This window comes from Rhinolophus sinicus, linkage group LG13 (assembly GCF_036562045.2).
Source record: "Rhinolophus sinicus isolate RSC01 linkage group LG13, ASM3656204v1, whole genome shotgun sequence".
In the NCBI taxonomy this organism is placed as follows: Eukaryota; Metazoa; Chordata; class Mammalia; order Chiroptera; family Rhinolophidae; genus Rhinolophus; species Rhinolophus sinicus.
Window position 1 is genome coordinate 49,373,665 of NC_133762.1, and position 17,383 is coordinate 49,391,047.

Consider the following 17,383-nt stretch of genomic DNA (forward strand, 5'->3'; position numbering starts at 1 on the left):
GTACTTTATTACCATGGGCTACTACTCAGCAATACAAAGGAACTAACTACTAATACGTGCAACACACTGGATGACTCTCCAAAGAATTATGCTCACTGAAAAGAGCCAAGCCCAAAAAAAGATTACAGAATATATAATTTCATTTATATAACATTCTTGAAATGACGAAGATATAAAAATGAAGGAAATGTTGATGATGCTCGTCCAATCTCCATTTTTGAAAACCATACATCTATATGGTTATATATATGTGTATATATATATATATATATATATATATATATATATATATATATGGCTTCTTACTTTTCAAATACTCTCTGTAATTTATCTTTTTATTAAAAAAACACTCTATAAGTGATAATGTATCACTGTTTTAATTCAAAATTGTGTTTCCATGGTCTATACCTATGACACATATCTATATATAGCTCACTCTTATTAAATACTCTAAAACAATTGTATATTCATTTCTCTATTGTTGGTTTAGCATATCTTTCCAAATTTCTGTTATCTAAACATGGCTGTACTGAACACTTTTCTTCATGTCTCCTACTGTACATACATAAAAAGCAAAATGATTAAATATTGGTGATGTGCACTTTCAAATTTTCTAGATATGGGCACATGGATCATCAAGGCACTGGTCCAGTGTACACACCCATCAGTATCTTATAAAGACTCTCAACTTCCCTCATCTTCACCACCCCTTGGTTATATCACACATTGGTTTTATGCACAGTCGATGAAAGTTATTGATAAATCATTAACGTTTTAATTTTCACTTCTTAAATTTTCAATGAGGTGAAATAGTCCTGTAATGTTTATTGGTTATTTAGATTCCTGTTTCTATAATTTACATGTTCAAATATTTTACCTCTTTTTATTTTGCATGTAATTTTTTATTACTTGTTTTAAGTGAGTTTTTCTGTGTCCTTTTACTAATTCTTAGAGATGTACATACTATTGATATTTTATCCTCCCGAAACACCAATAAGAAAGAAACAGTAATTTCTAAAAGTGACAAAAGACTTAGATATGTATGTCATAAAAGAACATAAATGAATAGCTAATAAGAACCTGAAAAGCTGTTTCTCATCATTAGTTATCAGGAAAATTCTAATTAAAACACATTGAGATGCAACTGTAAACCCATGAAAATGTCAAAAATTAAAAAGACCATCAGTATCAAGTGTTGGAACAGATTAAGAACCACTGAAATACTTATATGCTGCTAATCAGAATCCAAATTGGTAAAACTACTTTGGGAAATCATTTGACAGTTTTTAATTAAGTTAAACATGCACCTACTTTGTGACCTGGCAAGTCCACTCCTAGATTTATACCCAAGAAAAATGAGAACATATGTCTATCTAAGTCACATATGCAAATGTTCATGACAGCGTTATTAATAATAGTTCCAAACTGGAAACAATCCAAATGTCCATCAGCGGGAAATGTATAAATAAATTATCATTCATTTATATAATAAAATATAAGCAACAATAGAAAAGAATGACTTACTGACAGATGTGTTTATGAATCTCAGAAAAAACTGTGTTGAATAAAAGCAGCCAGGCACAAAGGCACACATACCATGCAATTCCTTTTATTAAAAGTTCAAGAATCATCAGGATAATGGCTACATTGCGTACGGGGAGTATTCACTAAAAAGGGCCTGGGGGAACTTTCAGGACTCCTGGAAATATTCTGCATTTTGACCTGGGTGGCGGTTATGATTCATGTTAGTTAGTATGAAATCAGGCAGTTAGAAATTCCTTGGTAGACTGAGCAAAATCAGCACACTGAATAACTTACCCATACCAGGGCAACAGTACCAGTGTAAAAATATCATCAATCATGCTCTGGGGGCGACTGAGTTGTTTCAAATGTCTCCCCCAGGCTGAACAGTAGAGTCTGAGAAACATTGTATCCATAGGCACCAACATCCCAATATCCCCCTCCCAGGTAGAAATAAAAGTATACAAACACAAGCTTTTTGCCTTAGCTAGGGGGCATCCCAGCGTTGGGTACCCCTCCCACTCAGAAGTTGTAACTCTTTGCTTGCTTAAAGTATCTTCCTGTGCAACTTTGTGCCTCTTCTTGGTCTGTGTATCCATTCTTCGGCTCCCCGAGACTACTATGAATCCGGCATACACTAAGGAACATCCTACATCATTTGGGGGTTCGCCTGGGACTTGGGAGAGGTAAATATTATCTGTGTTTGTCTACTTGCCCACTTACAGGCTTTCATTCGTTTTGTTTTTTTCTCCTGTCACACAAATATTGGGTCTCCATTAGCCAGTTAAAAGTGAATAGTGTGACTGCCAACCTTAAGACCCGGAGGGCAGACTTTGCAGAAGGGCTCTGCTCAATCCCCTCCGGCGTTGAGCAGGAGAAATGTTCGCTATAGTTCGACTGCCATTCCTCTTGCTTTCTCTCTTGTAAGGAGAGCCCCAAAATGGTGTGAGGTCAGGGTGAATGGCTCTTGGCAGCAACTGAGGTTCTCTGACCGCAGCTATTCTGCAGTGGGTCTGGAAGGCTCCCTGGGTCTTCCCCCGTCCCGACTGCCCTGCGTGCTGTCCAGAGGCTCTCCCTCCCCCTCTCTACTGCTTTCTCATACTCCTCTGCTGTTTTTTTTTGTTTGTTTGTTTTTTTCTGTTTTTCCTTTCTGTGAGGAAGCTGAATACTGGTGCATGACCAGGACTGTGGGCCTTTGCAGAAAACTGAGGGGCTCTGACTATATTCTGTGGTGGGTACCAAAGGTCTCTCTGTCCCTTCCCAGCCCGACTGCCCATAAGGATGCCAGTGGGATGACTCCTCTTATACTGCTCTTTTCATTCTGTCACTGTCTCTCCTCAGTTCTTGAAATACTGGTTCAGGATCTCTAACCTGTGAGATCTCCTCAATGCTCTTCACCAGCCTCAAGACAATCTTAAGGTAAGAACATGGGCCTCTGCCTTTATAGGATATCCCTAGTTGCCCAAGATAAGATTTATTGGCATTTGACTGGTTCTCTTATACACCCTTATTGGGAACTCCTTCAAGTTTTAAAGCACAGATGGAAGTGTCCTGATACACACTCCAAATGTTTCTGTTGTTTTTGTGACCTTCCCACCAGCTGTCAATTTCTTGATACTTGTCCAGCAGCCCAAACTCACCAGGGACACGATCCCTGAAGTCCTGAGTATTTTGCTGCCTTCCTATTACACCTCTGCTTTTGCCAGCCACCCAACAATATTCCTGGAGGGAGGCGACATATTCCTGATTCACTTTTTCTCAAGGAAGAAACTTTATCTGAAGTCTTTTGGGGTTTTTGTTTCCTCTTTTTACCCTCCCCTTTACTTATTGGGAATCAAAATTCCCCCTACACCTCTTTGTTTAGACCAAATGCCTTCCTTACAAACTCTAAGTATATTCTCCCTCCTTAAAGACATTTATTTAGAAGGCCATTATTATATTCATTGTGCCACCAATTTTTGTGATGCCAAAAGTCAGGGCAATACACTCCTTTACTCTAAAACATCTCATCATTGGCTATACAGCCTGTAGGTCAGCACCAAAGAACTAGTTAGGGATATCCATGCATTTGTGTAGGCGCCCACTGGGGACACGGGCCAGGAAGCCCAGGTAAATACAATTAACCCTGGCGTGTTGCATCTCCCCACAAGCCTTGGAATCAATAGTGTGGTCTCCGTGGTCCAGACTGCTAGGGAACGCCTTAGATAAGGTTGTAGGAGATGAATTGCAAAGAGATGCCTTTCAGTTCTTCCTCCCTTCCAGATGGGCAACCAGCCCTCAAGTGCCTTCATCCCCCAGAATTTCATCTTGAAACATTGTGACAAATTCGACCCTCAGACCTTGAAGAAACAGAGTCTGGTTTTCTTTTGCTCTGAGGTTTGGCCTCAATACAAGTTGGAAGATGGGGAAACTTGACCTTCTGAGGGAAGTACTAACTATAATACAATCATGCAATTAGATCTATTTTGCAGGTGGGAAGGCAAATGTTTAGAAGTTCCTTATATACAGGACTTCATTGCTCTAAGAGATAACCCAGACCTTTGCCAAAATTGTAAGATAGACCCAGCTCTTGCGGCTGTAGTCTCTTGTCCCCTTCCTCCAAAGGAGATGACCTCAAAGGAATCCCCAATGGGAGCTTCCTCCTAAAGGAGTCTCCCCCACAAGATCCTCAGCCAGAGGAATATCTCAAAGCTCTATACCCGACTCGTCCTCCTGAGCCGGCTCCTACCCCAGCTCTGTCTCAGTGTCCTCCATATCCGGGTTCTCCTGTACAAAGGCGCTCCCAACTAAGAACAAATCTCCTTCCCTTACAGGAGATGCCAGGAGAATTTGGGCCTGTCAGGGTTCAAGTCCTTTTCTCCCTACAGGATCTCAGACAAATAAGGGGGGACCTGGGAAGTTTTCAGATGATCCTGACAAATATATAGAAGCCGTCCAGAACCTAACCCAGGTCTTTGACCTTTCTTGGAAAAATGTTATGTTACCTTTAAAACAAACTCTCACTAACTCTGAAAAGCAGGCAGCTGTACAAGCAGCCAAAAAGTGTGGAGATGATCGGTTCCTAGCATATCATGATGAATAAACAGAATGAGACTATGAACCCGGCATACATCAAGGAACATCATACATCAGTTACCAGATTACATACATAGGTAAAATTCTTGTAACTATATGCTTAAAATGTGTGCATTTTGCTGTATGTGAATTATTCCTTTATAAAACAAATTTACAAAAATTAATTCAACTGTTTAAAGCTCTCATTTTATTGGAATGTGAGTTGTGGGAAAAGAGAATTTCTTTGTGAGGGAAAATAAGTGGTTACTTCCTTTCGTGAATAGAGAAATTTGTGTTTGATAGTGACTGTTGGCATTTTGAAGATAATCACTATAAGAATTAGAAAGTACATGTTAATGTCCAAAGAAACAAGGATGAAATGTTGAGAAAGCAAAATAAAATAAATGAAAAATGTAAAGAAAGGTGAACAGAATAAAATCAATACTTCAGTTGTTATCTTAGGTGAAGACAGGCTAAATTCTCCTATGAAAAACAGAAATAATTAAATTCATTTACAAAATACAGTCTTACATTATTTACAGGATGTAAAAAAATGGGCCAGACACATTACTAGCAAATTAAAAAAAGATCACGAGCTCAAAGAGGAAGAAAGAGACAGTGTGCAATATGCAAAAGGTATAATTTATGATGAAAACACCAGTCCTATGCTTATATTTACTAAACAACAAAGCAAATTACACACATATAAACATATAAATTCATATACATGAAAATGTATGAAAATTGAAAGGCATTAACTAATACTGAATGATGTTAATGAGCTTAGTTATTTGGGGAAACAGGTTGCTTTATTGCTTTTTTTAATAAAATTTCTGACAACATTTAATGGTTTGATTTACGATACATGAAGCTGAAATACTTATTTTTAGGCTGCAATTATTTTGTTACTTCACAGGAAGGGCTATAGAATTATTTTGCAAAAATTCTAAAGGTGAGCCAGGATAGCAAATAACTATTGCTACAGAATGACCTGAAGGAAAAGTGTCTGGCTTTCTTTCATAAGCATCTGAAAAAGAATGAGAGATATTCCTTTTCTGCAGGCAGTCACTGAAGCCTCTCTAGCCCCCTCACCAAGCACAGGCATCACACAGATAGCTTAGGGGACTTGGGCCCTGGAAATAGCTGAGAAGACTTTTGTGTCTCTGGTTCTAGAAGAGAATGAACAGTTTCTGTTTTTAAATGTTGGGCGTTTGTGGGTCCTAGAGCTAGACTGTCTTAGAGGATGAGAGACTGACTCCAGGGTAAGGACAGGGAAGGATGGGGCTGGTATCATGGTGGGCACTTAACAGTCACTATCACACAGTGCTGTGTGAGGTGGCAGGACTTCTAGGACCGCCAAGAACATGCCTGGACCATGATCACGAAGCTTCAAGTTCAGAGAGTCAGAATCTAAGGGTCCTTTTGATACATGGCGTTGTGCAGATAAGCTTGGACACAGCTTTTCTTCTCGTCATCATCATTGCCCAGACCTTGATGGACACCAGCACGTAGGGAGTAGATGGTAGTCAAAGGAGCGATAGGAAATATGGCAAACCTCATCCACCACAGCTTTGAATCAGACAAAATTTATTTAGGAAAAAAAAAGATAGTTTTTTTTCTGCAATGTGTAGGAATAACTTCATAGTCCCTACATTATACTTATTTTTTTTCCAAGTGACTGAGCATTTTTTTTTAACCTGTTTGCTTTTATAGATTATTTTCAGTGTAATTAGCACCAGCTCAGGAATCCAACTGGTGTTAATAGAACATGATTTGCTGTTTCATCTTGAGCATTTTTAGTCTTGCCACTTACGTCATCAAATTTTCACTTCAAATATTCTGTTCTTAATCAGTGATCCATTTCTGGATTAAATAATAATTGTTTTACCCCAATAGAAAAAAATGTTTTAAAAATAAAATTGATAATAACCACATTAAATATATAATTAACACAAAATTTTGCATAATGTATTTGTAATGTGATGGAGTATATATTCTCTTGTTATTGCACAGACAACTAGGGTTTCACAACAGGGAGTTGTGTTAAACTGATACGTCTGGGTCTTACTTGTATTTAATAGAGCACGTTGTCCTTGTTCTGTAGATTTGAACTTTCTTGTACAGTTTTAAGTAGAAGGACAGGCACAGACATGAAGTCACAAAAGGTCAGTGCAGAACAGCAAACTTTCAGATCCATAACACATTTACACCAAGTCCAAATACATGGGGAGCCTTTGCAAACTCAGGATATGTTTTAATTAAACAGAGGCAGCTGGAGGGTTTTTATTTAGAGAGTTACACAAAAATTAGTTTCCCACAAGCATAAATTCAAACATCAGTAATCCCCAGTATATTTAGTGAATTTGAATATATGTGGTTTTCTTGAACCATTTTAAAAGGAATTCAAAATATTTAAAAAGGAAATTTTGAAGTAGAAAATTGGGAACCACCAAAATACCTCTACACAATTCTAAAATGTCTAGAGAAGTAAGCTGAAAACTATTGACCTATGTGATCCTTCCAATTCTCTGACCCTTAGAATCTATGTTTTAGTTGAGTAGTGGTTATTCATATTTTTATTCAGTGCCTCAGAATAGTAGACCTACGGTTGATCTACTCCAAACTCAGGCAACACATAGAGTAGAAGTCATGTAACAACACACAGAGTAGAAATCCATGTAGAGTCATCCTCTGCAGTTGATTATAGTGACAAGAACATTTCAGGGAACATATTACACTGGTGGAATTGGATGAATCCACCTGTATTCTCTTAGGTAAATACATTTTATGAGCAATCACCACAAGAGGGTAGGACTTCTTCATTTTGTAGCATCAAGTGATTATTTTCTGTGTAAAATTACCTTTGGTGCTTCTCTGAGTTATATTGGATATTTTTGGTCAATATTTTATAATTCAGACTACTGTCATTCATTCCATATAAGACATTGTTTTGCAATACATTTGAAAGCAAAATTCCCAAAGAGAAGATGAAAAATATCTCAGGAACATATCATTTCCTTTTTTTTAATGCAGCTTTATTGAGTTATGATTGACATACAATAAACTATACATATTGAAATTTGATGTTTTGACTTATGTATAAGTCCATTTAACCATTACCAGAATCGAGATAATGAAAATATCCATTGTTTCCAAAAGTTTTGTCTTGTCTTTTGGTAATTCCTTATTCCCACTCTTCCTTTTTGGATATTGATTTTTTATTCTGAAATTTTAGTAAACTTACTTATTCTAGCTGTTGTTTTAAAAATTTCATCAAGTTTTCTAAATGTAATATTGAATAGAAATGATGAGAGCACATATGAGGTATAATAAAAAAATATGATGAATGTTTAAATTTTAAAAGAATTATTACAGTAAAAGATACATTACCATTAATACTCCTCAAAATACTCCCTCTCGCTTTGAACACACTATCTCATCATTCTTGCCATTTTCTGAAGCAGTTCTGGAAGTCCTCTTTCATGAGTGTCTTTAGTTGCTCTGTCATAGCTTTCTCAATGTCCTGTATCATTTTGACTTTGGGGAAGTGCCAGAAGTCGCATGGTGCCAGATTCAGTGAATACGATGGATGAAGACACACCATAAGGTTTTTATTCGACAGATATTGCCATATCAGAAGTGATGTGTGACATGGGGTGTTGTCATGATGGAGGATGAAATAAAGACACTCACAAAATACTTCCAGAACTGCTTCAGAAAGTGGCAAGAATGATGACATTAGTGTGTTCGAAGCCAGTGGGCTTATTTTGAGGGGTATTAATGGCAATGTGTCTTTCACTGTAATGATTTTTTTTTTAATTTAAACATTCACCATATCTTTTGATTACACCTCATATACTTACTTTTTTCAGATTTAAGGGAACAGGATTTAGTATTTGAAATTAAGTATGATGTTAGATGTAGAGCTTTGATAAATGCCCTTTTTTAGATTAAGGAAGTTCCCTTTTGTTCCTACTTTATTGGGAATTTTATCAGGAATGGATGTTGGATTTTGTCAAATATTTCTTTCTGCATCTATTAAGATGACCATATGGGGTTTTGTTTGTTGGTTGTTTATTTGTTTGTTTTGTTTTTTACTTAGTGGTCTAATATGGTGACATACATTGATTTTCCAATGTTAAACCAACCTTGCATTCCTGAGATCAATCTTGTTCGATCATGGTATATTAATTTTTTTGTATATGCATAACATCCTTATTTTTGTTCCTCTATATATAATGTACTTCCCCCTACCCCCCAGCTGCAATTAACATTTTCTTTATTTTCATCAACAATAACATGTGGCAAAAGTGACATTAAGGTTAGTTCTGCACCTAGGCCTTAAGAAGCCTTACACAATTCTGCTCTCTCTAGGAACCCTGCAGAAGAGAGAAGCCTGAATTGGCTTACTGAAAGATCAGAGACCACATGAAGCAGAGATCAGCCATCCCAAATGAGGCTGCTTAGTCCAAGGAGTCCTCAGCTAGACTCCAGCTAATTTTAGATGCATAGGTTAACCCCACTATGATCAGCCAATCCCTGTCAAATCAGCAGAAATATGCAGTTCACCCGTAGAATTATGAGCTAATTGATATTTGTTTTAAGCTACCATCTTTTGGGGTAGTTCATTAAGCATCAATAGCTTAGTGATAGAGTATATTTAAAAAATGATATGTAAATGTACTAGACTCCCATCAACATTAGCCATCATTAAATATGTCTGTCCAGATAATTAGTGTGACATAGCCACACAAATTCTTTCGGTTAAATTCTAATATTTAATAAAGTGGTAAAGTTTCACGACCTTGAATAAAAATTCAAGACCTTCTCCTAACACAAACTAAGGCCCTTTTAAAGTGATGGGTAGGGTTTCTGAACATGATTTGTTATCATTCACACTATAAGAGCAATTTTCTTAAAAATAAATTAGATATATGAGGATATCGATAAAGTATTATTTTGAAATGTCCTCATTTTTCAGAAAGATTTGCCATTAAATGCTTGCCTTCCAACTGCAGTTTATTTGCCTTTAAAAGATTACTTTCAGGTTTTGTGGTAAATACTTCATTTAAAAAAGATATAAAATTTAATTTGCACAAACTACTCAGAAACATGTCTATTAAGAATCTGCAGTAGTTCAAGGGCAAAACTGAAATCTCTTGGCAAAAACATGAAATCATTCGGCTGACGGTATGTGATAGATTATGAACTGGAGTCCTGACAACATGTCTTCCCAACCATGACAAGTCTTTCCAAAAGAATGGCCCTGGTTACAACAGAGAGTGAGCCTTTTTTTAAAACACCTGGTAAGCTGGTGGGTTTTCTGCAAAAAGCTTGGTTCATCAACTGTTTCACTGAATAGAAGGTTTGGAGGTGGGATAAAATATTTTTTGTAAGAGAAAACTGTGCCTGATCAATGTATCTAGTTCTTTTAGAAAATAAAGTACAGGAAAGAATTTGGTAATAGGAGGTTCTTGGAGTTTTAAAAATCTCTACAAGCATAACTGTTACCCTTCAGGTGATACTGATTGGGAGGGGCACAAGGAAGTTATCTGAAAAGGTGGAAATGTTCTAGATCTTGGTGGGGAGTAGTTACAAAAGTGCATGCATATGTACAAATTAATTGAGATTTAAGATCCATGGATTTTAATATATGCTTTTTATTCTCAAAAAATACTTTTTAAAATGGGGGGGGTGAGTCCAAGAGAATAGGGTATGTTGATCTTGGAAAGGTATTTGAATGTTCACAAAGCACCGATCACATTTTATATTATTTAAAAGGCTGTCATTTAGAAAGATAATGTCAAATAAGTATTATGTTTATTAATTAGTAAGAACATTAAAATAAGCAAAGTTCTTTAAAAGTTGAAAAATATAGTTTTCGTAAAAAATGGAAGCAATAGCAATGTAGTTATTAAATGGTACAATCCTAATTTTTATTTTTAGTTAGTACCAATAAGTACATAACAGCTCAATCATGAGTAAATACATTCTCATAGAGAATCTTTAAGGAGACCTTGCAATTCAGAAAGTATTGCTTAATGTTTGAGGTTGACAACATATGGGGCAGTTATGCTTTTCATCTAAATATTCCCTATTGCCATGATCAGAGAGAGTCAATTATAGCCAGGGCCAGCAAACTACGCTCCGCAGACCAAATCTGGGATGCCACTTGTGTGTTAAAATTCATAAGTTGAATTCTAACCCCCAAAAGTAATGGTATTAAGAGATAGACCCTTTGGGAGGTGACGAGGTAATGAAGGCAGCGGCCTCATGAATGTTATTAGTATTCTTATAAAAGGAGTTCCAGACATATCCCTACCATGTGAGGACACAGTGAGAGGTGCCAGCTATGAACCAAGAAGAAGGCCCCTCACTAGAATGCTGGCACCTTAGTCTCAGACTTCCAGCCAACAGAACTGTGAGAAATAAGTGTTTGTTGTTTATAGGCAACTCAGCCATGATATTTTCTTATAGCAGCCTGAATAGATGTCATTTATTTTCTTAAACAAAGTTTTATATTAACAGAGCCACACACCATTCATTTAGTATTGTCTCTGGCAGGTTTCATATTGCAAGAGCCATGTTGAGTTGTTGTGACAGAGATCATATGAACTGCAAAGCTTAATAGTCACTCTCTGGTCCTTTGTTGAAAAAGTTTGCTGACCTCTGCTCTAAAAGAAGGACCACTCACAATTAGCACCCTCTATAATACTCATTGTGCATCTATAATAAAATGCAGGTTGTTATATTCACACCATGATGTAGGCATCTATGGTGGGGGGGCACACAAATAGCCACAAATAGCCACAAGGCTCACAAATAACCTTTTCTTTATTTCTTACAGCAGTTCTGTGATATAAATGCCAGTTTCCTCTCTTAGCAGATTAAGTAAATGTATGTAAGAGAAGGTTAATAACCAATAACTTTCTTAAGTCCTCATGTTTAAGAAGGCTTAAAGGCTAAATCTAAACTTGAGCTCACATTTCTCTCACCCCAATCGCTTTCCAGTACAACATGGAACTCCTAATTCAAGTTCACAAAGAATAAAACCTTAAGACCTAGAATGGGATGAGTATGAACATTTTAAGTGCTAAAAACAGGTCATATGCAATGAAGTATAACCAACAGAACTGTGAAACCTAGGCTTGAGGAAATACAGCAAAGGTGAGCTATTTTCTGAATCTTCTGTCAGAGCCACCGGGGTTGGGTTTCTCCTGGAGGAAACTGATGTTTCGTTAATCAAATATCCTGATAATGCATCACTCATGTTAAGCCTTTTACTCACCCTTCCCACTGTGTATGAAATCTATAAGAAATAAGATCAAAGTCTCTTTTAGTCACAGAGTCATGAAAAGATTAATCCATGTCTGGGCCTTTTGTTTTTGCTTTGTAAAATTTTTGTTTTCTATATGCAATCAAATCATTTTGTTTTGAGTAACATTCATATCTGTGATCTTTTCTTCCTCTGATATAAAGATTGGGACAATTAAAATCATATCAGGAAGCATGGAATCACGGAGAGTTTGGGATGATATTCGTTTCATTTAAAACAATACCAACCCCTGGAAGGGCAGACAAAGCTTCAGGAATGTCCACACGCTTTCTAGTCTTTCACAGAAGTTGGCCTTTGGTTTCTCTGAAGTGCCAGATAGAGTAAAAATCAACAAAATGCTGGTGGCCCAGCTCATGGTTTTTGCACAGGATTGAGGCAGAGTAACTCCTTTCACTGCCTACAAAGAACTTTATTTTATTGTTTTCTAAATAAAGGAAACATCACCTAAGTTTTTATTAGTTTGAAACACTGACTAACTGGACCCTGGCCACAATAATTCAGGGTCTAGTTAAATAGTTTCAGTTCACAAAAAAGAACCCATCCTCTTATCCAGAGTGCGTTGAATTCTGACCCTATAACAAAAGGGGTTAATCTTGGAGAGAGAATGAAATTTGGGGGACGAAGATTGTATTATTTCCTAGGACCTTTATAACAAATTGCCATAACCTCGAAGGCTTAAAACAACAGAAACATTCTCTCACAGTTCCTGAGGTGACATATGAGATCAAGGGTGTGCAGGGCTGTCTCCCTTCAGATGTTCTAGGAAAGATTTCATCCCTTGCCTCTCTCAGCTTCTGATGTTGGCATTCCTTGGTTTGAGGCCACATCATTTTAAGCTCTGCCTCTGTGGTCACACTGCCTCCTCTTTTGTGTCTTCTCCTCTTTATGTCTGTCTCAAAACTCCCTCTGCCTCTCCTTTATAAGGACATATACGATTATATTTAGGGTCTACCCAGATAATGCAGTATAAGATTCCCTTGTGAAGATTCTTAGTATAATTTTAGCCATATAATCACAGGTTCTGGGGAATTAGGATGCAGACATATCTATTTTGTTGGAAATGTCATTTAGCCCACTATGCAGATTTTAAAGAAGGTTATATAAAAAATTTCCTCTCTCTAAAAACTAAATTGTTTGTTTCTCTCTGACTCTGGGGCTTAGAGAAGCCTGAAATGGACCTGGTGAGTATAGACTATAATACACCTGTGTCTGGACAAGTTGAGATTTTAGACAGAGCTGTGCTTATGTTGTTGCTTTCAATTAGTCTATGGTCATGCTCTTCTTCCATTGTCTCCAAAGTTCAGGAGTGCCTTGTTAAAAGTGATAGCCAGGCATCTGGTGTTCCGAGGAATAGAGACTAGGTCTGTGCCCACATTGGGGCCAAAGAAATATGGGGATGACTGTGTCTCAGATGTCCAGGGACTAATCTCAGCCAGCAGAGGAGGCTGATTAGAATATGGGAGTTACTCTGTGAGGAATTCTGGGAAAAGAGAAAACTGCTTAATGGCTAAATGAAGAAAGCAGGGTTCAGGGATATAAAGACTTTGACTGCCCATGAGCCAGTGTCATGGTAAACTCCAAAAGGTAGCTAGGGGGCATTTTTAGGTAGGAGTAGAGTGTAGCTACTTCCCAGCAGGCTGATGGGTTCAGGCTATGATAATCCTCATGGCCTTACTCACAGGCCATTGAGTTACAGTTCATAAAATGATAAGAAATATTGCTATATAGGGATTGAGTGATGATTTCCTATACATGGGAAATTTTTCCCTTCAATTAAAATATGTTTAATACACTAAAGTATTAATACCGTTACCACCAAGTGGAGGCTTATGATTAAAAATAATGTAGCTTAATTTTTCATTTATCTATATGATTTAGTTATGTTCCACTGGATCAACTATGCACATTCTATTTCCTTTCCAGGAAAAAGAAAAAGATAATTTTGCAACTGAGAGCAATAGGCTGAGAGAACATGGGCACATCTTGCTGGCTTTTAATCCAGACCTAATGCAGTCCTGCCAAATGCAAACGTTTAATGGTAATGCTACAGGGAAATTGAAACAGAAAGCCAAACTCTTTTTGAAAAATTTAAGAAAGTTGAAAAGGCAATTTGAATACACAATTGACCCTGGCAAATAATTTGGTGAGGTGTATTGGTTTCTTATAGACATGGTTTATAGGAAGATTAAATGCAACAGGCAAGAAATGGACAGGAAGTGGATATAAAGCAAAACATAATGGGGTCCTTTGTTTAAATATCACCATGACATTATTTTTGAAGTTTATATATCATAATGGAAGACATATTCATGCAAGTTGTCAATAGGATATATCAATATTTTCCATTTCCAAAATGTCACAGTTAGAAGACAGCATTTTCAGTCACATATCTCCCAGACACTATATTGTAAACAGGGGGATGTTTGAAAAAGACCTTCCATATGGAAAATCTATGTTGCTGAGTTAACCCAAGAATATAAGAATCCAAGAATGGTGCTTATATTAAAAGCTGTCCAAATCAATGTGAGCTCTAATATGTAAATTGAATATTACAATTAAGACAATTAAGTTTGTTAACTTGCCATCGTGCACTTACATTGGCAGCACTGTACAAACAGCTCAGTAAGGTTTCAGAATCTTGGTATATGAGTGTCTCACAGCTGTGTTTGTGTCAATGTGTGGTGGTGTCTTGGTGAGTGGTGTTCATTATTGTTGTTGCCTGTTTTTGTGTGCCATTGTGAGAGTTTGAATTAGAGCAATGAACAAACATGAAATTTCTTGTTAAACTTGGCAAGAGTGGATGTGAAATCAGGGACGTGGTAGTCCAAGTTTATGGCGATAATGCCACGAGGAAAACAGCAGCGTACAAACGGATTAAACATTTTTCTTAAGGGAGAGAATACATCACTCATGAAGAGAGCTCAGGGCAGCCAGTAATGAGCAGAACTGATGAAAACATTGCAAAAATTTGTCGAATTGTGCATCAGATCATTGGCTGACTATGAGAAGCATAACAGACCAAGTAAACATTGATAGAGAAACAGTTAGAAGAAATCTTAACTCAAAATCTTGACATGAGAAAAGTGTGTACCAAAATGGTCCTGAAGGAGCACTCCTTTTCACAAAAGCAAAGAGTTGAAGTTTGCCAAGACCTTTTGGAGAGGCAAGACGATGTTTTGGGCCAAATTACCCTGTTTCCCCCAAAATAAGACCTAGCTGGACAATCAGCTGGACAATGCATCTTTTGAAGCAAAAATTAATATAAGACACGGTATTATATTATTATATTATATTATATTATATTATATTATATTATATTATATTATATTATATTATATAAGAGCTGGTCTTATGTTGTAGTAAAATAAGACTTGGCCTTATATTGATTTTTGCTCTAAAAGATACATTAGAGCTGATTGTCTGGCTAGGTCTTATTTTTGGGAAAACATGGTATCATTGGTAATGAGACATGGGCGTACAAATACCACCTTGGCACAAAGAGTCAACAGTGGAAGTCAGCCAATTCTCCACCACCAAAAAATTTCTAAATCAAGAGTCAAAACAATGTTGCTAATCTTTTTTGATATCAGAAGAATTATTCATTATGAATGTGTACAAACTGGACAAATAGTTAACCAAGTTTACTATTCAGAAGTGCTGAAAATGCTGCTTGAAAAAGTTAGATGAAAACAACCTGAACTTTTCACGAACAATTCATGGCTCTTGCATCACGATAGTGTACCAACTCACATGGCACAGTCTATGAGGGAGTTTTTAGCCAGTAAACAAATAACTGTATTAGAACAACCTCTCTCCTCACCTGATCTGGCCCCCAGTGACTTCTTTCTTTACTCAAAAATAAAGGAAATATTGAAAGGAAGGTATTTTGATGACATTCAGGACATCAAGGATAATACGATCACAGCTCTGATGGCCATTCCAGAAAAAGAGTTCCAAAATTGCTTTGAAGGGTGGACTAAGTGCTGGTTTCAATGCATAGCTTCCCAAGGGGAGTGCTTTGAAGATCACCACAGTGATATTCAGCAATGAGCTATGTAGCACTTTTTCTAAAATGAGTTTGTGAACTTAACAGTCAGACCTCGTGTATTTGGACAGGGATGGTGATAGGGAACTGCATTGCATATTTTCAATGTAAGAATTATACTTCCATACACACCCCTGTTAGAGTTCATGCAAGCATTCCCTACCAATCTGGCTGACAATAATTCAGAATACCAAAGGAAAAGTTGGACAAAAGAATAAGCATTTATTGTGCTCACTTTGGCAGCACATATACTAAAATTGGAACGATACAGAGAAGATTAGCTTGGCCTCTGCACAAGGATGACATGCAAATTCATTAAGTGTTTCATATTTTTCATAATAAAGGCCATATTTGATAAACACACTGCTAACATCTTACTCAATGGGGAAAGGCTAAAACCTTTCCCCTTAAGATCAGGAACAAGAGGGGCAGACGGGTGGTTCAGTTGGTTAGAGCGTGGGCTCTGGGCAATGGGGCTGCTGGTTCGATTCCCACATGAGCCAGTGAGCTGCATCCTCTGCACCTAGAATGAAGTCAATGAGCTGCCTCTCAGCTCCCGGGTTGCCAGATGGCTCAGTTGGTTGGAGCGCGTCCTCTCAACCACAAGGTTGCCGGTTGGACTCCTGCAAGGGATGGTGGGCTGTGCCCCCTGCAACTAACAGCAGCAACTGGACCTGGAGCTGAGCTGCGCCCTCCACAACTAAGACTAAAAGGACAACAACTTGAAGCTGAGCTGCACCCTCCACAACTAAGATTGAAAGGACAACAACTTGACTTGGAAAAGTCCCGGAAGTACACAGTGTTCCCCAATAAAGTCCTGTTCCCCTTCCCCAATAAAATCTTAAAAAAAAAAAAAAAAAAAAAAAAAAAAGATCAGGAATAAGACAAGGTTGCCCACTTTCACCACTTTTATTCAACGTAGTAACATAGTTCTGGAAGTTCTAGCCACAGCAATCAGACAAGGAAAAGAAATAAAAGGCATCCAAATTGGAAAGGAGGAAGTAAAATTGTCTTTATATGCAGATGACATAATACTATATATAGAGGACCCCAAAGACTCCACCAAAAAACTATTAGAACTGATAAACTAATTTAGTAAAGTAACAGGATACAAAATTAATATTTGGAAATCAGTTGCATTTGTATACACCAATAATAAACTATCAGAAGGAGAAATCAATCCCATTTGCAATTGCTTCAAAAACAATAAAATACCTAGGACTAAATTTTACCAAAGAAGTAAAAGACCTGTACTCAGAAAATTATAAGACATTGAAGAGAGAAATCAAAGAAGACACAAATAAATGGAAACACATACCATGTTCATGGATAGGAAGAATTACTATAGTTAAAATGTCAATAATACCTAAGGCAATATATAGATTGAATACAATTCCTATCAAACTACCAATGATATTTTTTCTAAG

At 37.1% G+C, this 17,383-nt stretch overlaps 1 non-coding gene across 1 annotated transcript; it reads left to right on the forward strand.

Annotated features, from left to right (window-relative positions):
* Positions 1–16,183: 16,183 nt before the first annotated feature.
* Positions 16,184–16,290, forward strand: LOC141568427 (U6 spliceosomal RNA). The gene has a single exon (XR_012491544.1). It is a non-coding gene; the product is annotated as a U6 spliceosomal RNA (small nuclear RNA).
* The last annotated feature ends 1,093 nt before the right edge of the window (positions 16,291–17,383 follow it).